We start from the raw sequence: 26467 nt of genomic DNA on the forward strand, positions 1-26467 counted from the left end.
TGGTATTGTAATGTTGATAGATCCTCTTTTTTCCCTCGGACACACTACCATGATTCTATAGTGTTTACATTTAACACAAATAGCAGGTTTTCCTCTAGTTTGCGTGTGCAACGGCCCTTTGAACACCAGCATAAAAATTGTCATTGGCTTATATTTGTTAACTTACTTAACTGCCATTAGACATAATGTAATCCATTTTATTACCTGTGGCTCTTTTGCACATTACTGTATTTTTATTTAATTTCATGAGAGTGAACTTTTTATACCATACGTTTAACAGGTAGAAATGAAAACACTTTATAATAATTAAATGTATGTGAACTGAAACTCTAGCTGTTTTCAAAAGTAATTTATATTATATTTAAACCTAATTTAGTCTTCAGACTTGCTAAAGTTTTCAAATTTGAATGGAATGCACCAGAGTGGCATTTTTTTCATTTCTCCATTGTCAAGATGGGAAGACACTTGTTCTAAGCATCTCTGTCCCTATCTATTTTTCACTAATACTGAAGATGTAGTTCCTGGCTAAAATGATGGAGAATCCAACTTGCGAACTCTAGGGATCACACCAAATAATATAATTTCTACGTGTCCTAGGAGAGTGAGCCTCTGTATTGGACAGAGAAACAGTTCACAAACACAGGAGAAAGAACGGAAACTGAGAATTACCCCTAAGGAAACATCTCTTCACTCCCTTAGCTAACATTTATCAGGTCCGTGCTAATACTAGGCACTGTGCTAGATGCGAGGGGTACCTGGTGAGCAGTTCACGGCCCCTGCGTGCGTCAATCTTACATCCTAGAGAGGAAGTATGAACAATGACCTAGTTACTCAAAAATATGGATGGTCATTTCCAACAGTGAGGACAGTTATGAATTAAAGTGAACCAAGTTAATGTGACGTGGAGTATTGGAGTGGAGGTGGGTGCCTTAGATCGAGCTATCTGGCTAAGCATCAGGGAGGAGGTGCTGTGTGAAGTTAGAGCCCAGATGACAAGAAGGAGTCAGCCTGACAGCTGGTAGAGCTATTGGCTGGTATTAGCAGCAGGTGGGAGGAGAGAGTTAGGAGGGGCTAAGTAAGCATTCAACTTTATTTTTCTTATCCCCAGGGTTAGGTAAAATGTGACTGGGAAGAACACCCAAGGTTACGTTGCAAGTATGATAAAAGGCAGGTGAAAAGCAAGAGAATCAGTATATCTATTTTTCTCGTGATACCTGTGTGACTATTTGTAAACTTCAAAGTGAAATGAACGATGGCCTCTGCCATTTTAGGCTACCTTTCATTCTTCAGCACAGATTTAAGAAAGCCGTCAAAGTAGTCATTAATGAAAATAGTTGTTCTTTTTAGCATTGCTTATTTAGAAAAAAAAAAAATACTGGCACTTAGCTGAGATGTAGCCAACATGTATCAACACTGTTTGGTGTTGTACCCTCTTAGCACATCTGAGACAAATTGTTCTATCTGCTGCTGTTTTCCCTGTAGAGATGAGAGGGAGGGAGGAGGAGAGAGAGAGAGAGAGGAGATGGAGGAGGAGAAACAGTTCCTGATTTTCTGGTTTCTAAACACTGCAGAAGAATGTAGTAAAGGAGAAAACAGAACTTGTAAGGAAAGAAGTGGAAAAAGGTGCATGAGCCTCCTCAGTTATGGGTTAAATCACTAGCTTGTATAACAAAACATGCTGACACTATGAACTGAGGACCTGCCCTTGTTAACTGGAGCTCCTGGATGTAGTTCATGACACTAACTCTGTAGAAGCAGCCACTGGTCCTGCTTTTATGATGAGCAGCAGTCTTGTCCACCGAGGCACTTATTTTCTAATTTTTGGCTCTGTTGACAACATCTTTGCTTTTGGATACAAAGGAGGCATGAAAATTTGGAGACCTTCTCAGGAAGGGGAACCTCTTGGAACTTAATCTGTTCCGGGGAAAGCCAGGACTCAGGACATAGTGTCTGAGCAAGAGGAGTCGAAACTGGCTGGCCCATCCTCCCTTCGTGAGTGTTTATTTTGTTTAAGCTACAGAATTAATTATTGGGAAAGAACACAAAGGAAAGAGAAAACCCATGCCCTGTCCTCATGACACTGACAAATCAGTTGGACCGAGCACACTGGAATCAACTACGGAACACTTCTGCCAAGATCCAACTGTGTAAAAGTGGAGGATCTGAGTCTTGTGGGGAACACAGAGTGACGGCATGAGTGATTAGTCAGTACTTAAGGCTGCCTGCAGGAGAAGGATCTGGGTGGATATTTGAAGAAAGTGAGGAAAAGATTTGAGTTAATACACATAAAGCTTGTCATCTGAACAAGACTTGTCACCTGGAAGGCAAGGACATGGCGACTCTTCCTTCTACATTTCCTGAAGTCTCTTGTTACTCCATAGCAGTATTTCCCAAGAGCTTTAATGACTGGACTTGGACTCCATGTTATTCAATTGATGAAAGGTTGGCCTTCCTCTCTGCCACCGATAGGCCACAGCACAAAATGGAAACAGATGTCCCAGGCACCTGTAGCCCTGTCCCTTTGGTCTTCCCGTGTCCACTGCCTTTTGGGCTCTTTCTCCCTCCAACAGTGTTCACAAAAGAATCTGTCTGTCTGAGAAGAAACAAATATCCAGCAACTTTGTGCGGCTAGAGCCTCACTGAAAGGGGAGAATCTGTTGAATACCGCTGGCAAAATAAGGCTCTCTTGTGACGGGAAAGTCTCAGGAGAAAAACTAGTGGTTAAATTGCTAAGTTCTTTGAATCTAAAGCTTTTTGCACTTGCAGTGCAGGTAAATGCCTGACCTTGCAGTATCATGTTTCTGACGTCTTTGTACTGGCTTCGTTTTTTTTTCCCCCCAAAATACCATTTTCGTTTGTTGTTAGAGTTTAGAACATGTCAAAGAGTTTCTCTGAATGGTAGGTGGTTTTACAGAGCACTTGGAGAATGAAAACTCAATATCATCCTAGAGGCAGTCTACTTCCATCAGGGAGGAGTCGGGTTACTTTCCATTCTTGGCTGTATCTGAACAGGAAACACGAAAGGGCGAACTGAGGCAGTAAGTCACCTTATTTGGGCCCAAAGCACCATTTACTTTGAATATAGAGAAAAACTCAAGCAAGAGTTACTTTGCTGTGTTCTCCCTAGTTCTTGTCCAATTCAGTACATCTTAAATGATAGCTTAGGGAACGGTGATATGGCAGAAAAACCCAAGTAGTATCAGTCTTGCTTGTTCTCACTTTTTTACCTAAATCCTCATTAGAATCTATGGAATGCTAGCATCAGTTTTAGTAAGTTATCAGGTAGGTGATTCATTTTTTATTGGTTACTGTTGATAGAATCATGAAATCATGGTATTTTGAAAATGAAAAGAATTTGTGCCAAAACCCAAATTATCGACATACTGTCATATTAAAAATACTAATGCTGCCCCCAAACCACCAACACGTTGTCCACAAGTGAATCTAATAGATCACCATTGATTTCCTGTAACATAGTTTAAGAGAGAGTCATTAGCAAGCTGCTATACTTCCTTGATCAAAGAGGCAGAAACCTTTGCAAAACATTCAGTTGCTGGAATGAGTTTCGGAACTGTTTTCTAAGGATCCTACTCACTCAACTCAATACCACGTAGACTTTGATTCATTTTTGTGTAGGGTTCCCTCAGCCAATGTAGTTGTAATACACATCATTTGAAGCGGAGTTCCATGACTACCATCATCACATACATATATAAATCAAAGCAAGACTGGAGAAAGAACATGGTGGATCACAGAGCAACTCAGAAGGATGACAGCAGTAACTAGGAAGTGAAACACGATAGTTGTATTTCGGGCATCTTACCCAGCAGATGGTAATTATCATAGGTTTTAAAGTTTCATCTCATAGGTTGATGGATCCTCAAGTCTAATCTGACATCCTGGTCCTACACTCTCTCTTGCTATCTGCCGAGGTCCTCAGTGAGAAGTTGGAGAGTGTGCTGTCGATAGATAACTCCTCAGGGATCACAGTAAACTCACCTCATTGCACCGGCTCTTCCCCACAAAGAGGCTGGAGATTGGTGCTCTATTATGTATTTGAGAAAGAATGGTCAAGAAATATAGTTTGCATATTATTCTGGTATATACTATTTTGAGCGTTGTTTCTCAATATAGGTAATATAAGTGGGGCATCCGTACACAGTCTTGCTCAGTATTCCTAATACTTATTAAATGCCTACCGACTACCAAGCATTGTTCTAGAGACTTCAAAATAAACCTTGAAAGCACACTTACTTGATTGACATAATTTTATAAACGAAGAAACTAAGTCTCAGAAAAGTAAGTAACTTGCACAGAGACACAGTGAGAGAGTAATGAAACTGAGTCTGGAACCCAGGTCTGTCAGATTCCAAAACCCATGATTTTTCTGTACCATGCGGCCCACCCAATTAGAAAGAATACGTAAATCTTAGTTTTTCAATCCTTTTCACACTGTGCTTTAGGATTAAAAGCATTGGGTATGCTTTGCAAAATGTAGTGTTCAGTATTCTAATCATATTTAATACAAACTTATTAAGCACTTAACATACTAAGTGTATGTATGTGTAAATAAAATGCAGTACTTAGCTTTAAGGACTTACAGTCTAAGGGTAGACATGCATTCATATGAAACTTGTGTTTGTTTTGAACTCCAATTTTGTGTCAGGAGTTATGCAGGTGCATTGGAAACATTACCTTGCTTTATTATTTAATTCTTTTAAGAGCCTTATATACTAAGTATTTTTATAAGTATTTTGCCAAAGTGTAAATCATAAAGATTCATGAGGTCTTTATTCCAACTTGGTAAAATAAGGAAGGCGTTAAGAAACAGATGAATGGGACTTCAGCTGAGCCCTAAAGAATGAACAATAATTTAGGGGGATAGCTGTAAGAGGAAGTTCCTGGAGAGAGCCTTCCATGCTGTGTGAAAAGCAGGAACAAATCCATGGAGGCAAGGAAGTGCAGGGTATTTTCACATGAGAGCAGCTAGTTGGGGTTGGACAGTGTAAATTAGGGCCATAGCATGGGTGAGAGGTGGATGTAGACAGTGAGCCTGAACAGTCAGTGATGATGGGTCATGAAGGCCACGTATAGCATCCTAAGAAGATGGGGCATCATAGGAAATGGAAAGCTATTAAAGATTTCTGAGTAAGAGAGTGATCAGATCTGATTTGCTTTACAAAAAAACATGATCTCAGACAGACGCCTACATCACTGCCATAGATAGTCTCACGACAAATGCATTAGAATTACAGTCATGCACCGCATAACGACATTTGAATCAGTGATGGACTGCATATATGACGGTGGTCCCATAAGATTATAATGAAGCTGAATTTCCTGTAAGAAATGGGAGGATATGTGGTTCAGGAGGAATTTTTTTCTACTCTAATGGGAGCAACATCTGTGAGGCAATAGAGTCTCACTCACAGCACTTCAATTTTGAGTCCACAGATTACATCTCAGTCAGTCAGCCACTGACCTGTCTCAGCACAGAGGAGCCTGTCCCCCCAGAGCTATGTATTCTGAGAGCTCTGCAGCCCTCCTAGATCTAGCTTCATGGTCTTCAGAGTACATGGCTGTGAAGTCTTTGATGATGACCTAAGATCCTGTACAAGGATACAGGTCCACAGGAGCTACCTTGCAAGTATTACGTGCCACTGCCACTTTAGTAAAAGCTTTCTGTGGTCGTGTGGAGCCAGCCTGCCCCTGTACTTTGGAAATATTTTCAGGTTGTAGTGATATAAAGCATAGATAAGTTTTATTTCTTTCCTCAGTTCGATGCCAGAGAGAGCCCTTTGTGCCAGATAGGGTCAATGGAACCAAGTTTCCAAAGTCAAAATATTCAGTCTTCTGTTCTACACCCTCTCCATGTTAAATGCCTTTTTAAAAAAATGAATACAATAAAGTTTCTTTATCTGACCACTGTTTTAACATGCAGTAGCCCAAACCACATTGCCATGACAATCCCATATGTTCATTTATCTCCCCATCTCGATTTCTTATTCTTACTGATCCTCAGGCCACCCTTCACTCCCTCGTACATTCACTGTTAGGGTGATCTACACCGTACCCAGCCGGTTTCTCCTCAGTATTTCCAATCAGTCCAGGCCACATCCCTGTTCACGAAGCAGCATTGACAGCTTCGATGTTCCATTTCTGACCCAGTTGGAAGGAAGCAGGGGGAGGGCTTGTGGGACAGTGTTTACAAAGTCTACAGCAGTGTACGGTCATGCCCTCGGCCTTCACATTCATTCACCACTCACTCACTGACTCACCCAGAGCAACTTCCAGTCCTGCAAGCTCCATTTATAGTAATTGCTTGACAGGTATACCATTTTTAAATCTTTTATACTGTATTTTTACTGTACCTTTTCTATGATCAGATACACAAATACCATTGTGCTACAGTTGCCTACAGTATTCAGTAAACTAACATGCTGTACAGGCTTGTAGCCTAGGAGCAGCAGGCTGTACCGTACAGCCCAGGTGTGTAGGAGGCTGTACCCTCTAGGTTTGTGTAAGTGCACTCTGATGTTCCCATAATGATGAAATCGCCTAACGATGCATTTCTCAGAACGTATCTCCATCATTAAGCAAAACATGACGTGTTTGCTGCAATAGTTTTCTTCTTTAAAATGTCAGATTTAAAAATAGGTATTTATGATACAGTTAACTAGCATCTGATAAGATGATTTTTATATTTTCCTAATGCTAGGAGCTGATAACCATCACATGCTTTGATTAACTTGAAAGTGGAAAGATTTACCTCCTTCGAGCAATCTGGTCTAAATATTAGCAGCCTAAGAACTTTCCCTTTAATTTTATGAACTTGCATTGAAATTGTTATACCATTAGTTCAATGCATGAGTCTATTGTCTCAAAAAGACTCAGCTGTAGACTACTGGAGGGTATGGACCCCATTTTTGCTTTCTTTATTATCTCCCACATCACCGGAGAAACCACTGTTACTCAATGAATGCTTGTTGAATGAATGAAGAATTGAATGGATAACCCCTAGGTTAATTACAACTTTTACTCTTAGCATTAGGGTGAGCGATTATTAGCCCAGGGTCACAGGAAGAAAGACTTTGAGACTTCTGAAGAACCATGAATCTGTAAATTGCCAAATATATAAATTACATCGTCTCAACAGGTCAGTGGGTTCCACACCCAGGAATTCTAATTTACTGAATCTGGGCTGATGGAAGAGGTTGAACTGGATGAGGTTCTTCTAGCATAGGAGTCAGCAAACTGTGGCCCACAGGTCAAACCCAGCCCGTCACCTGTTTTTGTATATCTCACCAGAAATCTGAGAATGGTTTATACAATTTTTAGTGGTTGAAAAAAAATCAAAATAATAGTTAAATTTTGTGACATGTGAAAAATGATGTGAGATGCCAATTTTAGTATCCATAAGTAAAGTTTTACTGGGACACAGCCATACCTGTTTGTTCATGGATTGTCCACGGCTGCTTTCACACTACAGTGGCAGAGACCACCTGACCCGAAAAGCCTAAAATATTTACAAAGAAAGTTTACTGACCGTTGCTCAAGTGTGTCTTTCTGGCCCTCTTAATCCATTTATATACATGTGCAAATGGAAAATGAATTTCAGTTCATTAATAGAAGCAAAAAACCTTTAGCTTTGCCTCCAGATGTTATTTTTTTCCTTCTCTTGAGAATCTTGAATGTTCTGTATCTAGATTCTCAAAGCTAAAAAAGTAATGAGGTAGAATGTGTTTTATGCATTACCATATCCCTTTACTATGGGAACCTGAAAGTGTGGTTTTCCCTTTAGGTTAGAGAACTACATTCCTTTTCTAGTCACACTCCATTTTTAGTTCCCACTCAGGCTGTCAGCTCCACGGAACAATGCCAGAGGAGCTTCTGAGTGTCTCTTCAAAATCTCTTTCGGTTTGGTTTCTGTCCATATCTCATTCAGGTAGTTTTCCTTAGAAAGATTCAGAAATAGTGGAATAACCTTTGATTATGAACAATATATTTAACTTCCCTACTTGGTGTGTTAATCGTACAGTAACATACCAGTTGCCTTCTGTGCTCTGCAGCTTTGTTTGTATTTTGCAGCATCATAGCTTTCTTGGATTGAGGGCTCTTTGGGCATAGCAAAAAGGTGGGACAACCTGTGTTTTGTAGGCTGAATCCATTCTGAAATGGCAGCAAGGCAACAGGAGGCACAGTGAAAAATGTTCTCACCTCTTTAAGGTCATTCATTTATTCCTGAGCCGAATATGATCTGGCTTCTACCCCCTTCATCCTATGGAAAATACACTAAATAAGGTCACCGATAACCTCTTAACTGCCAAATCTAAGGCATACATGACAGTCTTCATCCTGATGTCTATTCTGAAATACCGAACACATTCACCACTCTTCCCTATTTCAAACTCTTCCTCCTTGGATCCCAGAACAAAAACCAACCCTGATGTTTCTTTTATCTGAAAGGTCCTTGTATCTGGTGGGCTCCTCTCTTTCTACCTTCCATTCCCATGAGGTGAGTTTCCACGGTTACAACTGAGGGCCTTTATATTTCATTCCATGTGTCCATCCTGAGTAAGCTCAGTGACATCTATATTTCTGTTACTATCTACATTTCAATGATTATTTTCTTTGCTTACTTGAAAGTGCCATAATTCACCAAGTCATTCTTAACTCCCGTTTTTCTCCATTTTCAACACTCACGCACTGTTGTTTCAACTGTCATTTATTGCTGCATGTAATGTGAGTTTTCTTTTCCTCCATTCCCACTGCTACCTCCCCTTTACAGGCCCTTACCGACCTCTCTTGAACTATTTGCACTAGTCTCCTGCCAGCTTCCCTGCTGTCTCTAGTCTCATCCTTCTAAACCATCCCTGGTATTACAGCAAGTGCTATCTTCAAAACAGAAACCTTATCACTCTCCTACCAAAAGCCTTCAGTGGCAACCATTTACTCATGTGGTAAAGTCCAAGTTTCTTATGTTGATTATAGCATCGGGTCTAGTTTCTAATCTTGCCTCCTGTCATTTTTCCATTGTAGTCTTCACTTGGTTAGTACAGAAAGACTGTATTTTTCTGAAACCGACATGCCTCTGCTCTGACTATCATATTCTTTATCTTCATCTGGACAAATCTCAATACATCTCCCACACCCCAGTTCAAACACGGTACTCCCCTTCCCGAAATTAGTTACCCCTCCTCTTTGCATCATGGGAGCTTGCAAACCCCTTGAGGAGAGCATGTTTCACAGTGTACTAAGAGTGACAGTGTACTGTAATTGTTTACATGTTTTTCACACAGCAGACTATGTCTCCGTCCTCTTGGTATTTTCAGTGCATAGCACACTGTCTATCTTATCAAAAGTATCCAAGGAATGAATGTGTCCGAACTATATGTCTGTATTACACCATGAGCCCTCTAGATTCTGTTATGAGGCGTGTTAGAAATGAATGGTGCTGTGAACACGCGATAGGGCAACTGTCAGCAGAAAAGATTTATTTCCTCCTCTCGATATTTTATTTGCCTTGAATCTAGGCTAAGCATATGTGGCTACAAGTAGTCACTCATGAAGTCAGATGTGGGAGAAAGAGTATTCATTTAAATAGAGTGGAAGAGGGAGAAACTGCCAAATGCCACTATTAGTGAGTCATCTATATCACAGATAAGGTTTGATTTCCCATATCAATATGAAGAGAGCTGGGTAGGAAGTTAGTGTCATATAAAGAATGTATATACAGAGAGTGCCAAAAAAATGAGTACACTTTTTAAGAAAGGAAAACTATGAAAATTGTAATACTCAATATATACCAATAACAAAAGATGAATACAAGTCACGTTTGACTTCTGCAATGACAAGAGGTGCTCAAAGTGGTTACCATCAGCGTCCAGACACTTCTGATTATGGCAAACTACTGCTTGAGTATAGATAACATCTCTTAAAATGTGTATACATTTTTTTTGCACCCCTGGTATATGTAATATAAAGTATATATACATTTTTTAATGGGCCCATTATCACATTACTTTGTTATTTTTTTAATATTCATCCTCGGAGAGTTATCATTTTAAGTCCAATAACAAAGACAGGGACTGAGCAGGACACCCATGGGTTTTAACAATTCCTTATGGAATTCAAAAATCACACATATAAAAAGGTAAGTAACAATGTAAGGCATTTTGAGGCATGCCAATTAATGGCAAATGATAAGTGAGATTCCATTTTGTATTTCTCTTTACCCTAGTATAGCTCTTTGCATATACTGGATGTTTAATAAGTATGTGCTGAATGAATGAAGTGACAGTGGAACAAAGGCCATTTGTGGTAATTTTTCAACTGCGCTTTCTTCATTGTATGCATTAAAATGGAGTTGGGTCTCAGTGTATATTTATTGACACTAGCTAGTCGTAAGTAAGAGTAAGAATTTATCCTTAATACTTTCATAGATTTCATTTACTACCTATGAAGATAAAGCTTATTTTTACTTTTCAAATTTAAAACCCAAATGAATAAATGTATAAATAATAAAGATATGTAAAATATATAAGTAATAAATATATAGAAATGTATATAATTTAAAGCTGTGTAAAGTCTGCTGCTTAGTGGAAGGCTTTGTCGGTGTTGCTGAGACCTGCTGGGTAAAAATGTAGATAAAATTCTTTAGTGACATGAGTCAAATACTCAGGAAATTTTAACCGTCTTCTTTAAAATGGAAACAAATTTCTTTCCTACAACAAAGCCTGGGTTTCCAGTAGGAAGATGAACTTACTTCTAGGTTTCCAGTAGAAGATGTGGTTCCTTCTAGAAGTTGTTTCAGAGTTTTTTTCAGAAGGAGGCGTAGGTGATTCCAGACGCCTTTCTAGCTTCGTTGTAGTGGAGTAGAGGTGACCTTGTATCATTATTCTTTGGACCAATTTATAATATGCACCAGCCTGCCCAGATTTACCCCTGGAAATTTCTTAAAGCTTAGCAAGATATCTTTTGTCTTTTTACAATAGAATGGATGATTATAATTCTAACTCATATGTTTTTCTGTACCTGTATATTAAGATTAATATTTTCATACGTACGCTTAAAAATATTAGAAGATTTTAAATGGTCGTCCCCGATGTCCTCTTCTTTGCCTTTTCTCTCTTGAAGCTCTACCTCAGGAAAATAGAGTCACATTTTGAAGCAGGTGTAGATCTTTTTACAAGTTTTTCCCGTGCAAGAAAATTGGAATCTCACAGACCTGCACATACTTATTCTATCTTCTTTTCTCCCTTTATTCAACCAGAAATTTTTGATTCCCCCAGTAATAAGCTTGTAGAATTACCATGTCACTTAACACTATAGCCATGGTTAGCTTTCCCCTACCCCAAATCACACATGTGTAAAAATAAAAATAAATGCTTATATTTAAATAGAGTTAATGGCAACGGGTAGTTCTTCCAAAGTTGTCACACATTGAATGTTTAGCCTTCTATCCTCATTTTAGAAAACACACGACTGTGGCTCAGTACATACTTTCTTTGGTTATTTATTGGCCGTAATACCAGATGTACTTCATTTAAATGAATAGCTGTGTTCTTGAATGAGTAAATTATATTATTGAGAGTTGACCTATTTATATGCACTAGAAGAACTTGTCATTTATAACAATCTTAGTTTATTATTTCAAAGATTATACTGAACTGCAAATAAGCCTTTATTCAGATTTTCATATTTTTAGTTTTTTTTTTAATTTGTTTTTTTAATACAAAAGCTTACTTAAAAAAGTCGACTTTCTACGAGTTTGAACTACCAATTTGGTGGATGTTACTTTTTTTTTCTTTTTTCTTTGAATTATTTCTACTATCATGAGAGAATGAGCAAGGTTAGTTAGTAGAGAATGAGCTCGTTTCGGCTGCCCCAGCTATTTTCAGAATCCATAATTTTGAAAAAGTAGTTGGAGGGAAGAAATGAACCTGCAGCTAGGCTGACCCTGATGTCCAATAGCACAAGCTTTGGTGAGTTTATTCTGTTTCTTTGCCTCTAGTTTTCATTAAAACTATTTGTAAGTATTTTCTTTTCCCTCTAAGCTTGTTATATAAAAATGTAGTAGCTACAGATCAATCTATCAAATGAATACATGTTTATAAATGATTTACTTGGCTATTTTGGTCTGTTAGTTAAATATGTGTTTAAGACACTTTAAAAAAAAATGGATGTTCTGTATTATGTTTTACCTGGAATGGATTCAAAGTTGCTGCAAATTTAGTCAGTCATTTGTATTTAAATATTTTCAGGAATTTTTGCATTAGGAGTTTACACTGTGTACTCACACCCAAATCATAGTGTAAAGTATAAATCAATTAGATATATTAAAAAATGGAAATTATCTTATTTGATAATTTCATACTTGCCAATCAGTTACTTTGCATAAGGCAATGTTAAATACTCCCATTCCCTTCCTAATTTTAATAGTATACAAGTATATATCCAATTTTTCTTTCAAGAAAGCCACGTACTAGGAACCCAGAAAAGAATTCTACATTGGTAATTCTCAGTTTGTCTTAGTATCATTTATAAAGCAGACAAAACAATTTCTGGCATCCAGTTTTTGAAAACCATAAGATCATTCACCACTTAAGCCCAAACGTTCTAAATCAAATTTTGACCTAAGAACAAACACTTTTGCCGTTTATAAACCTTTGAAATTAGGGTTTCAAGTAGAACTTTCCAGACAGCCTTCAACAAAGCCTTGTCACCACATATCCCTATAGCACATTGAATTATGTAGTGCTTCACCATGTATGTATTTAAGACACTTTAAAAAAAAAATAGAAGTTCTGTTTTGTGTTTTACATGGAATGGATTCAACGTTGCTGCAAATTTAGTCAATCGTTTATTTACTTTAAATATTTTCAGGAGTTTTTGCATTAGGAGTTTACACTGTGTATTCATGCCCAAATCATGGAAGGAAAAGAACTTAACCCTTGAGCAGGCCAGTTTGTTGGAGGGGTGACAGGTGCCATCCAGCGAGGGTGCTGGAGGGTGGTGGGTGTGGAGTGTGCATGTTTGAGGATGCAGGAAACTGGCATTCTGGGCTCTGGGTTGCAGGGCTCATTCTTTGCAACTCTGGTTTGTGAAGTGATTTATGGGAGCTGCAGACCATGGGCCATACATCACCTTCCTGGTTGGCTTTGTTGACACCTTGTCACATTCTTGCAGGGCTTGAGGAATTCATTGTTCTTGTTTGAACTGATAAGAACAAAAAGAAAAGAAAAAGGAAGAAGAAGAAACGAAAAAAGGTTTTCTCACTGAGACCTTGGGAAAGGAGGAGGGGGTGGAATGTTGACGTAGAGTAGAGCCGAGCCATAGAGCTGGGCTGCACTTTCCCAAGCAATGCAGCCTTTGCATCTGCCACATTCTTCCATCCCAGGGAAGCCTTCCATGAGGTGTGCCAGCTGAGGCTTTATTTGCCCTCTGAAAGTAGTTTCTACTGGCGAGGTGCTTCTTTTTACTGGATGGCTCTGTGGAGAGGGGCTTTGGGAGGAGGGAAAAAAGAGGGAGTGTTCCTTCAAGAAGTAGAAGATAGAATGGCTGAGAGGAGATTCCAGTGAAAGGTAAAATGACCCTAGTCGCTGGGGGAATGTAAAACATGCGCTGAGTTTTGATATGAGCCTGTCCCTTCGAAGTTCATCCTTTGTACAGCGTGGTTTTGGGGCATGACACCTTGCTGACCTCTCCGCTTTAATGTGTACTGCCCCATGCCTTAGTCTTTTGGCAGCCTGCATACTGAGGCTAGCATCTGAGCCCAGCACTTGAAGACAGCGAAACATTTCAGAATGGGAGTTCACTGAGTCACTTGTTCAAAGTTTGTATGATGTATGTGTATACGTATGGTATAATCTTTCACTCCAATGGAGCAAATGAATGATCCACCTGTTTTTCTTAGATGTCTTTAAAATAATATATCTGATATTTTTACTTTGAAAAATAATGGATTAAACTCCTTTTTAAAAATGTATGGGGGTGATATTGGTTAATAACATTATATAAGTTTCAAGTGTACGACTCTATAATAAATCACCTATATATTGTGTTGTGTGCTCACCGCCCAAAGTCTAGTCTCCTTCTGTCACCATGTATTTGATCCCATTTACACTCTTCAACCTTCCCCAACCCTCTTCCCCTGTGGTAACCACCATACTGCTCTCTGTGTCTATGAGTTTGTTTATTCCTTTTCACCCAAGAAAAGTAACAGGTCGGATTACATGTATCACATGGGACTGTAAATGATTGTACTTCCTTTGTGAAAATATCTGTTTTCTTTGAGAGTGGTTTACCATGAACATATTCACTTCACTAATATTCTATGTCATCAGTTCTGTTGATTGGAAGAAGAATCCATCTGCAACCTCGCCAAGGGCTGGGTGTCCCGAGTTTTTGTATTTTTGTTACACTGTTAACAAGTTCATGTGTAATGTCGTAAATCAGTCTACCTGGAAGTGACACTCACACATCCCCACTATGAATTTCATTTTGAACAGGAGCCATAGAAGCCCATTTTCAAGCTTCTTAAAATGGCTTTCTGCAACCACGTTTCCTATAGAATGCATAGGTATAAACTGCTTCTTGCACTTGATTTACCAAGCAGTTACTATGCTGCAAACAAGGGATGCTTGAAGAACTGACAAGGTAGGTGGCCAGAGAATGGGATTCAACAGTTGACATTGTGATAATACTGAATGCAAATGAAAATGACCTAATAAGTGTATAATAACATAGTTATTACTGTATAAAATAATAATGTAGTAATTGCATGATTAAAATGAGAAACTAGTCTTGCAAATACATGTGCTTTTTAATTTGTGTCATCTTTCTTGCTATAAAGTGCCATTTTGACAACATTTAAATGTCTAAATGTGTGCATTGCTATCGATATCGGCATCAAACTTCTAACACATATCCAGGGTTTAAAATCTACAGGTCCATTTCCCACCATTTTTTTGCAACTCCAATGAGCCTGTCAGTTCTGTCTTTGCCTTCTTCTTAGCTTGGAGGCTACTCTGGTTTTCAGGATTAAGTTTATTGACAGTGTTTCACTGCTCTCTGCTGGAGGAGCCCAAAGCGAGGCCAGGCTTCCAGGGCTCCAATCACTTGCAAGGAATGCAGGTGGGATGGCTCAGCTGATCAACTTCTAGCCTCTGAAATTCAACTCAGCACAAGACTTATTCATGCTGGTCATAGGTCACAGTTGAAGAGCCATGTTGTGCAGACTAGAGATGGGTTTCTTAGAGAGGAAGATGGTTAAGAGAGTTTGGACCACTGCCCAAACTCCAACCTCTTACTTCAAATGTTGCCTAATATAAAGAAATCCTATGTAATAATGCACAGCAACTGTGCATTTTCCCCAACTTTCATCCTTCCATTTTTGAGACATAGATAATACAGAAGGTGCCAAAAAAATGTATACACATTTTAAGAAAGGAAAATTGTGTTACAATCGTAATACTCAATATATACCGATAATAAAAGATGACCACAAGTCACATTTGACTTCTGCAATTATAAGAGTGCTCGAAGTAGTTACCATCAGTGTCCAGACGCTTCTGATTACGGCGAACTACCGCTTGAGCAACGTTGATCAAAGTGTCTACTTGTATATATTTTTTTGGTAACCCTGGTATATTTTACTCTATTATATACACCTGAGATAATCTCAACCCACCAAAAGAAAGGAAATAAAGTTCTTTTGACCAAACTCTATATATTTTTTTCCTAAACGTATTCTTTAATATGTGCATGACTGGAGGAAAAAGATCAAGCGTATTTACCAAGTAAGTAGTGAGTGGGTTAGGACAGTTTTTCTAAAACTTTTCTAGGCAGGAATAAATATTAATGTACGTCTTCATTTTCATGAATACAAACCTGTACCTTAATTTAGATGTTCTACTTCTCAAGTATGAAACAAAAATACAAGTAGAAAAACAAAAACAGCAGATACTTTAGGTGAATATGTTTTATACATATATATATACATATATATACATATGTATATATATATGTATATATATATATATATAGAGAGAGAGAGAGAGAGAATGTATATACACATACTTATGCACATGTCCCTGTTTGCTTATACATATATGTAATATATTTCGAAGGGATAAGGAGAGCAGATATAAGCATAACACATCTCCAAAAGGCTTTATGTTCTTTCCAGTCTGGCATCCTTTAACTGAAAAACAACTTGATGAATAGAAATCATAAAAAGCTAGCTTTACAACAGCATTAAAGTGCTGTTCTATTCTACAGCATTCCAAGTGAATTATTGCTGTGCTGTCAAAGAAAACAAAAACATTTGGGAAAGACTGTTTATTTTACAGCGGTTGACCAAAAGTATGCAAGTGGTTATAAAAAAATGTAGACAGCTAACGATGGGAGGTGCCACTTGCACATTCTGAAATCCATTCACAAACCTTTGACAATGGCTCTCTATCACTGGAGATAATATTAGAGGCAAGAGCATTTTCCATGGGGAAAAAATCCTAGCGCTTTCAAAGCATTTCAGTTTAAAGCAAGTAAATAAAACCACTATCCCCATTCTTTATCCCCTGCATCGCCTCACTCACAGAGCCTGATGGCACAATATATTTTCCCCCCAAGAAAAGCAAAGAAATTTTTGCAAAACTATTTCCCTCAGAGGTTATGGCAATGAGATATTTTTGTACTGCGCAGCATGTATTGCCTTTGTATGTAAAGATTAAAAGAAAAACCGCTCTTGCCAATAGTAGTAGATTCTTTCATTAAACAAATATTTCATTTTAGAACTAGATGAGAAATTACAAATCCCTAACTCAGTCTCTTCATAGTAAAGATAATAAAATGTATACTCCGAGAAGATAAATGACTTGATTAACGTACATGGCTGGGCAGGGTGCAGGAATAAGAGTTAGAAATAGAAGGTTATTGTTTGTGTTGTAGTATGTTTTGCCTGAGAATCAGACTATATATAGTCAAGACCTCACTGATATCTCCTGGTAAATACTTGTTTCAGTATTTAAGGATTTCTCATCGGTGAAGAGATCCTTTTTCAAAACTAGGTCTTGAGTTTTAAGTTTCTTTCACTTTTGAAAAAATTCACTGATAAGTCGGGATCCATTTAACTTTCTGGTAGATCATCAGATATATTTTTGAGAAGTGGCTCTATTTATCCTTGTCATAGGGGAAAGATATGAAAAGCTCCTTGATATGTCTAGCATGATTCTATCACATAAAACCACTCCATAGATATTGATTGAAAGAATGCCTTTAGGGAAATGCTTCAGATTTCCTTTCTGTTAGTGCCCATGCAGCTTGTTTTCTGGGTGGTGTGTAAATTGGGAAGAAAGCACTACATTTTAAGTGCCTCATTTGTGGTACAGTGAATTGACGATTTACCACCTTTCACCTGTACTAGATGCTTTGGGCATCTGGTTACCCTAAAGCTTTGCTCTCAGAGTAAAGAGAGGAAAAGGAAGAGAAGGAGACAGAAGCAGAAGTACTTGCATCTGTGCCCCTACCTCATCAGCTCCTTTGTCTTGTCTCTGAGGGTCTCCAGAGACTGAGAGTTTTGTGTGGTGTTGGCCCAAGAGACTGTTGTCCTTTTGACAGCTCAGCTGTTTGTGTCTCCTGAATTGCATCAGATTTTTTTCAGATGTAGCATCTGCCTTCTTCCCTCCATGACATCCTGGGTTAATCACGTGCCTGCTGGCCAGGACATGTAAATAAAACTTGGCTAAAAAAACACTTAAAGGATTATGAAGCAATCTTGCTTAATAGCAGTGAAACAAAACAAAACAAAAAACCACTCCAACAAATCCTCATGTGCGCTACTAAGCAGTGGAAAGATCCAGCTAAGACGGAACTGTCCTGGCCTGAGTATTATCCTAGACCCAGAGAGAGCTAGAGAGACTGACGGGGAGAGGAGAAACTGTGTTGAAGGAGAGAGCTCGACTCACTCGCCGCTCTCCGGCTCACTGCAGACAGCACCACCCAGGTTTCCTCCCGGCAGTCGCTGATGAGAGCGGCAAGCTGGTGAAGTAAGCCTGCGAATCCCGGAATCCGCCTCTCATGCGTGTGCTGGGATGGCTGGGTCACTCACTGCTGCTTACACATCCTTGAGCTGCACACCTTTTCCCATGTTCTCAGAGGTGGCCTGCGCCCTCGGTAAGTCCCCGAGGAGGTTCCATGCTGCAGAATGCGCGAGAGATTAAGGGGTTCCCATGTGGCTTTTGCAGTTGAATGTCTCCATCTCCTGTCCCTGGACAGTCAGTTGCTGGCCTGCCTCTGAGTTGTCTATCACCAAAGCTGTCTGCTCTGACCGGAGGGAAATGAGCATGGAAACCCCTTGTGCCTGTGCGTGCCAAAAGCAACCTTAGTCAATGAAAGAGCTCGGCAGACGGCGGAGTCCTGCGCGCCGACCTTTCCGCTGCTCCTATGAGAATCACGCGCTGCTATTTCTGTGGCTTCTGCCAGTTGGCCCCTGCCCACCTTTTCTGTTCTTACTAAAATGGCCAGGAACTGAGCGAAAGAGGAAGCCTCGGCTGTGCTCCCGGCTGTGCTGCCAGGAGTGCGTCTGTAGTAGGTCCAGAAGCAAAAACAAAACAGGGCAGAGCCTAGGGAGGCCAGCCAGAGCAGCTGAGCATGGAAACAAAGGAGCCCGCCCGCAGCAGCTGCAGCAGCAGCGGCAGCAGGCCATGGAGTGGCAGGCTGGATGGGAACTTCAGGAGTGGCTGCATCCTCTCAAAGATGGGAAACTGAGGCTCAGAGAGGATGTGCTATATCTGAGCAGTGGCGACCTAGGTCTCCTGAGGGCCTGTCCACACTGCTGTTTGACCTTAATAGCTCTGCTGCTAATGATGGAACTCTAGAAAACTTACTCTCCCCAGCCTCAGTTACCTCATCTGTAAAATGGGGGTGAGAATAATACCTCCTTCCCTGTAAGAGTTGTGAGAATTAAAGAGAAAGTGTAAACAAAGCTCTTGGCATAATGCCTGGCACTTAGGAAGCCCTCGGTAAATGTTGGCTCAAGTTATTTGAATGAGGACTTGAGATGCAAGCAAAGCAGGAAAGATAGGGAGTTCACAAACAACAGATCTGTTAGCGAAATGTTGTGTTTTTTTTTTTTTAAAACAGGGTTGCTTTTCACAAGGCGGCGTAAGTGCACTTGAATTAAGATCAGGTTGATCTTGTTTAGTTTTGAGGTTATTGGAATGTTTAATCAAATGGCAGACCCCCTCCCCCTTCCAGGAAGAGCCCCACTTGAATACCGAGGAAGCGGGTAATTTGAGCCCTGGAATCGTTGCCATTCAGACTTCCTGAATCTATGTTTATCCCCTTTGTGGAAGCGCATTCTGAACTTTCCTGAACGAAAGTTTAACATGTTCAACTTCGAAGTTATGTTCTGATGGAAAACACTAAGGGTTGTTCTCTGGGTAGATGAAGGGAGCAGGCGGTGAATATTACCACGTTTGGGGAAAACACTGATGATATGTGATTTTCCTCCTTAGGCCCAAACCTATGGAAGAGATAATGAGCCAATTTATAATAACACTTATTCCAAAAGTGCTTTACATCCAGTTCTGACACTAACTGGTCATGAATCACTTAGAGATAATGATACAACAATGACTGTTTATTGAGTCAGGTATCGTGCAAAGTACTCTAATATTTGTTATTTCACTTAATTCTCACAAAATCCCATGAAATATTTCCCCCTTTTACAGTGAGGAAAGTGAGGCTAAGAGAAGTTAAATAACTTGCTCAAGGTCACTCAGCTACTGTGTTTCACCAAAAATAAGACCTAGCTGTACAATCAACTCTAATGCGTCTTTTGGAGCAAAAATTAATATAAGACCTGGTCTTATTTTACTATAATATAAGACTGGGTCTTTACTATAATATAATATAATTCCAGGTATAATATAATATAATATAATGTAATATAATATAAAATACCCGGTCTTATATAAGACTGGGTCTTATATTAATTTTTGCTCCAAAAGACACATTAGAGCTGATGGTCCGGTTAGGTCTTATTTTCGGGGAAACACGGTAGGAGCTCCTAGGCTCTTAGCCACTGTGCTATGTTCCCGCTTTCCTCCTAATGTTAATAAGCTTCACCTGAATTTAACCTCTGTGGGTCACAGTTTTCTCTCCTGTAAATTAAAGGCTGGACAACATTATTGCCAAGGCTACCTTTTCCAAAATTCTAAATATTTCCAGAAAGAGGCAGTTTATAATAAGCAGTCTTAGTTTCCAAATAAATTCTACTCTATTTAAAAAAAAAAAAAAAAAAAAGGAACCAGTTGTCTTTTTGGTATGTAGGTATCATTTAAGTTAGAGAATTCAGGAAGGAAGTAAAAAGTAAGAAAAATAATTTTGTGTGATGTTTTGACATATATGCATGTCCTATGGCCCTTGGTAAAAACTAACATTTTACTGAATTGTGGCTGCTCGGTTAATAGTGACTGGTCAGTATTCATGCACGAGTATTATCTCCTTTTGCTGTCAAGGGCAAAATTTAAACTTTCTTTGTGCTGGCCTTTACTCTGTTTCTAAGGAACATGGTGAATTTACGCATTTTGGATACTCAAAGTAAGCAGTCTGAATAGTTCAACATTATTACTTTACTAAGTGAAATTTTTCTGTAAAAATTTTTATGTCCTAACAGAACTATGCTTCTAAATTCTCAATATTTATTAGTGTCTTTGAAGTTTTGTTAGTTAACCTCACCTAGATTAATATGTGCTAATAAACACTGCCTGTGTGACCTTGGACATGTTTCCTAATCTCTCTGGGACTTAGCTATAGAGTGGGAATGGGAATAAAATAATCATATTATAATGGGTTGTTGAGAACATTAACGAGTTAATTATATAAAATGGTTCAAATTGTGCCTGGCACATAGTAAGTGCTATCTAAGTATTAAGTAATATTACTAATCAATGATGATTTCCAAAGTGTAATTTTCTTACAGTTGTGCCCAAAACATCTTAAATCATAATAAGCCTTCCAAATGATTCTATTTTTAATGGATATTCAGCATTATAAAGTTTCCTGTTTTCATTTCTCTCTGGTGTCTATAAATTACAGTTGCATAGGAAGTCTTTTTTTAAAAAAAATCTCATATTCTTCTACTTTATCCTCTCTTTAGCACTGCAGTAAGTGGTGACTTACTGTTTTTTCTTTAGAATTTTATCTGGAAATCCTTTGATTTTTAAGCTGTGACATATGATGGGTCAAATTACCCTCATCAAATTGATTTACTCTGAACTGCAGATTATTTTAGGTAGAGTTTGACCTCAAGTTTTTCTGTAGTGTCTGAGTTTCAGAGAAGCATGTTTCCAGCCCTAGTCATGGCAAATGACATCACGAGATACATATTTCCCAGATACAAAAGTTTGTTGTTATGTTCTTTTGGCCAGAAGAGACTCTTCTTCCTGGGAAATGTCGCCACAGAATGCTGCGTTTGAGTTTTATTAATATCCTTGTAGATTGAAAACAAAATGTTTTCCCTCCCCATTTTTGTTCTTTTCCATTTGGCAAACCCAGTGATTTGCCACGTGAGCCAATGTGTGTTTCATTTGCTTATTTTCTTGTGCACTAGCAGCCCTGGTGGTGTCTTCTGGAATGTGTGCAATCCCTGGGAATGAATAACATGCTGGAAAGGAGTTTGTTTTGAGGAAACAGGATCATTCGTGCACCTTACAGTGCACTAAATATCTCGAATCAATTTCCTTTATAAAAAGTAATTTCAAGGCAGGCCACCTCTCCCGTATTTCTTGGTTGCAATGACAATAATCATGACAATGATACGAAAAAGATTTTTATAACTAATGACTATGACTTAAGAGTCACATTTTCAAAATTATTTTAAAATTTGATTTGATGAGATCACATATCTATACCACGAAAATGTCTTTTTTTAAATAAAAGCAAATTACTAGGTTAAAAGAGCAGACTTCTTAAACTTAGCTTACGTGTATGCCTTTGTTGCTCTATTGTTACCATTCTTCAAAAATGTTCATTGACTTAAAAGAGTGCACAGTTTTCTAGGGTCAGGTTACTGAGTGGAATATAAAGTGGACTGTTCTCAAAATGCTTTCAAGCTGACAGTTCACTTAATGTTAAAGATTCTCTACCACCCTTAGTCCTGTTGCCTCCCCCTGGTGAGGAGCTTCTTTTGATCCATCATTCTTGCAGGGACTTCCCGAGAAGGACATTGATGAAAAGACAGCACAGAGGTGTTCCGGGAAGAAGGCATAAATTCCACCAGGGCATACCATTGAATTCAAGAGAAATTTCCAGACCAGGCTTTTCAGTTTGCCAGCCAAGAGCCAACTGGCGGTGGTCACTTTCACTCTTTGCCTTATCTTCATTTCACTTTTTGCTATTTGAAGGCACAGTTCATTGAATTCCTCATTTCCTGTTTTATTCATTGCCTTCCTCCGCTACCCCTTAATAAGTAAGCAAGACTCTTGAACTACAGCTTGTGTTATGAAATTCTTGGGATTTTTAATGACTTTGAGCTCTTTTAGAAAGTAACGTGTGTTCCTCATGGCCCAGAACTGTAGAAGGCCAATTACCTCACTCTATTTATTTGGCAATTTAAGTGATGCCGTTTCCATAAAGAGCTCATTCACAGATGGCCCCCTGTGCAATCAGTGTTATTTTAGTGGGAATTTCAAAGACGGAAGTTTGATGACTTGCTGGAAGGCCAACTTGATGAAAGCAATGAAAATCTTATCTTGACTCTTGTTTTAGAAGTGGGCGTTTCCGTGAAGCACCATATAGAAGAGTATTACGAAAAATATTTTACACATAGAATCTGTGAAATTCTAAAAATTTTAGAGAGGGATATATCTTAACTTTTATTGTTAAAATAATTAAACAGTAAAAGTTCTTTGGAGCTTGATCACTAGGACCTCTGTAGGGAGATAACTGTTATCAACATAGCCTGCCATAGATCAGCTTTTCTAAAAAAACAAAAAACAAACAAAAAAAAGAAATTCTTAGTTTATTATTCTAATTGTGCTTCCTTGCCTTTTTACCCCAAGGCATTATGTGTCTTTCAGAGCACCCATTAGGTTTCAAAGTTTCCTCTTGATCTCCCTTATTTACACAGACACACACAGATACCCACACACACCCCTCCTCCCCACCCCCCACACACACAGCCACACACACCTTCACAATGTGGTTTTCCTGAGGTATTAATACCTTTTGCCATTGTGGTTTAAGGGCATAAGACGTATTTTGTGAGTTAGGGAGACACTGATAGTTTCTTTAAAAGAAACCTTTGAATAAAACTTTGTGTACACCATGACCCATGAAATTCATTCACTAATATGTATAAATGCCTGCAGTGTGTGAGGCATTTTGATCTGGTTACCTCCTATAACTCTTATAACAAAGATGGCTCAGGGATCCAGCGACTGTCACCCCGTTTTAGAGATGCTTATCTGACTTCGGAGACTGTGCTCTTTCTACCAGTAGTGAGCCCCTTCCGTGTGTAGACTAGCAAGGACTACAAGGTTGGTATCTTGTTTTAGTATACTTTTGTTTTATTATTACTGTCACCCTACTCCAACCTACACTGAAATAGCTAAAGTATTAACCATTTCTTAAAAGAAATACTAATTGTGCCCATTTTAATCTCCTAAACTTTTATATTACCCTTGTCATATAACCTCTAGTGTCCAGCTAGATATTAAAGACTCGTTTCATTTGGATTTTGATAAATTAATATAGTATCATCATAGTTTTTTGTTTGTTTTTTTCCCTTCAAGTTTCAGGAAAGTAAAAGGTCTTTTTTTTTTCCCCCTAAAAATCAAACACTCCTCAGCACATCACGAGCTGCTCATGTTAACGGGCATTTTTTCCTTCTTTTTCCCAATGAAATGATCTGAACACTGAATAGAGGGTCCTCAGATGCTCTGTCGATGTCCAGACAACCATGTAGTAAACACATAGTAAATATCTACATATACACACAGGTAAAAAGAGGTGAGTACTCTAGAGCGTTTCCATTACAAGAATACTAACTGAAAACCCAGTACACGAGGTCAGCAAGGTGTATGTAGGGCAGAATATTCTAGCTTTACAGAATGATGAAGGAATTGGGCTATGATTTAAAGAGGCAGATGGGTAGCTGTGGACAAATCTTAGTTTGAAAGTGGTTTAGGTCATGGGAAAGTACATACCAGGGTTGCTGTAAGGATTGTCTCATTTTTTTCTCATAGTAACTCAACGAGGTAGGACTATTATTCTCATTTTACTGATGAGGAAACCAAGGTATGGATTGGTAAAGTAATCTGCTGGAGAATTCAATCACTCCTGAGAGACAGAGCCAGTCAGGGCAGGTTGGCTTCAGAGCCGTTGTTTCTGATTACCTATTTCTTTCTGCATGCTAGCCCCACTTATATGGCAGATCACTCTGAAAAGTTTCTTCTGCCTTTTTCACTAATGAAAATCTAAGCCATCTTCCCACTAATTCTTACTCATTTTATTTCTTCCATAATTGTTACAGATATGGGTATATGTAGCAGCAATATTACCAACTTACAGAGTAGTTAAGAAGCAAAGAATCTTACAAATTCCTCTGGGCTGATTTTATCAGCAACAACTCTAAAGTGAGAATTGCCCAAATCTTGAAAAGTATTATACCACAAAGTTTAGTAGTTACCAAGTACAGGCCACTGTTTAAGTATAGCGCTTAAAACATTGTATTATCCCACTATATTCAATTCCACTACGGTAGAGACCATGTTTTATGTATTTGTGTATGTCCAGGTCTTAGAACAGTGCCTGAGACATAATAGCTATATGATTCATGCTTATTAAATGAATAATGGGCTGAACAAGGTAATAGGCCTTGGTTTGCGTCTTTTCAAAATCCTACTTAATCTTTCATTAATAGATTCTTGTGATTTGATCAATGCAAAGAAGAGTGAGACCATCACCTTAGTAGTATTCTAAATATTACATTTCTGTAATGCTGCTTAAGATGTAAATCTTTTTCTTTTCTGACCGCCATATTACACTCAAGCTAGCAACATGTGTCCTGAAAATCCACCCCCACCATGCTTTCAGGTAGACCAGAACTCCTTCCTTTACCTCCTCTCCCATATCTTCTTTTTCCTAGTCATTGGAATAAGTGGTCCGTTTTCTGTGAAGCATAGAAACCTAACCCCTCCCATACTGTTATTGATTCCAAACCCTTATACCTAACAGGCCACATACAAGACTGGGATAAACAAGCATTGTAACTCCAGGGAGTTTCCTGGTTTCATGATCCATTTCTGCCTCTTAGGGGCCAGACAATGCTAAGCTTACGGGAGACTCAGCCAGAAAACTGGCAAGTCGATTAATCTCTAGTTAACCACAGCAATAAATGAGCACAAAGGAAATGCAGATCTAAGTAGGGGATAAACTCTGAGTGGTTCCATCAGTAGTGATTCATGATGTTGAACTACAGCAATATTTTCTTCCATACACTCTCCCAGTTCTCTTTGTGACCCTGGCGCAGCATTTGGGGCTGACTAGAGGCTTCGGGTAGATTCTGTGGGTCAAGGCTGTGGAAGATGGGTCCTATGGCTGTTAATCTAGCTACAGACATTTTAATAAACACGTATTGTTGGAAGTGGCGTTATGTGCATTTAGGAGACAGTGGTAGTTCAGAGAGTGGCTAAAATATGAAAAAGCCCAAGACAGCGAAGAGCAGTTTCTGGCTTCTCCAAGTTTGAGCTGCAGAATCCGAGGTGGCAAGGTAAAGAGAGGGAAGCCTCAGGAACCCTAGATTGGGTTCCCACCCAAGCTCAGCTGCCTTTTGCTATGTCACACCTGTGAGTCTGGGTTTCCTCACCCATAATATCGCTGATCATTTTTCAGGAGTGAGTGTTACGCAAGAGCAAGAATTTACAGAGCCCAGTCCCTTACCTGGCACAGAGGCTACCCTCCAGAAGTGTCAGTCCCTTTTTTGTGTGGCTCATCCTTTCTCTCCAGGCCTCTTTGCTTCGTCTCTCAGCTGATTTTTACCCACCCCTGCCCACTCAGTCAATTCAGTGAGTATGGTTTTATAATAAGGTACCTCCTTGTCTCCGTGTTGGTGGATGCAAAGCGGAATACTCTGCCTCTCCAACGCTCACTCACACTGATGGTCTTGGCTGGGGGACAGACGCTGCTGGCAGAAGCCTGCGAGGGAAGGCACCGTGGTAGCAGCATGAAAGAATTTGGCAAGGAGGTGCTCGCCACATGATTGTGATTCATACTGTACTCTCACAATGTGGCAGGAGGGCTAGGAACGGCTTTGAATGCCAGCCCACACAGAGCAGAGACACTCATTTTCAAACATCACATTCTTTTTATAGTACAGGCATGCCTCATAGGGAAAATATTGAACTTGGCCTGCCAGCACCATGAGAGTCGTCCCAACTGTGATTTTACTGCTTGAGTCACT

At 39.1% G+C, this 26467-nt stretch overlaps 1 protein-coding gene across 2 annotated transcripts in view; it reads left to right on the plus strand.

Moving 5' to 3' along the window:
• HMGA2 (high mobility group AT-hook 2) overlaps window positions 1-26467 on the plus strand; it is a 135460-nt gene that overhangs the window by 37915 nt on the left and 71078 nt on the right. The window lies entirely within an intron of this gene.

The sequence above is a fragment of the Rhinolophus ferrumequinum genome, chromosome 10 (genome assembly GCF_004115265.2).
Source record: "Rhinolophus ferrumequinum isolate MPI-CBG mRhiFer1 chromosome 10, mRhiFer1_v1.p, whole genome shotgun sequence".
NCBI lineage: Eukaryota > Metazoa > Chordata > Mammalia > Chiroptera > Rhinolophidae > Rhinolophus > Rhinolophus ferrumequinum.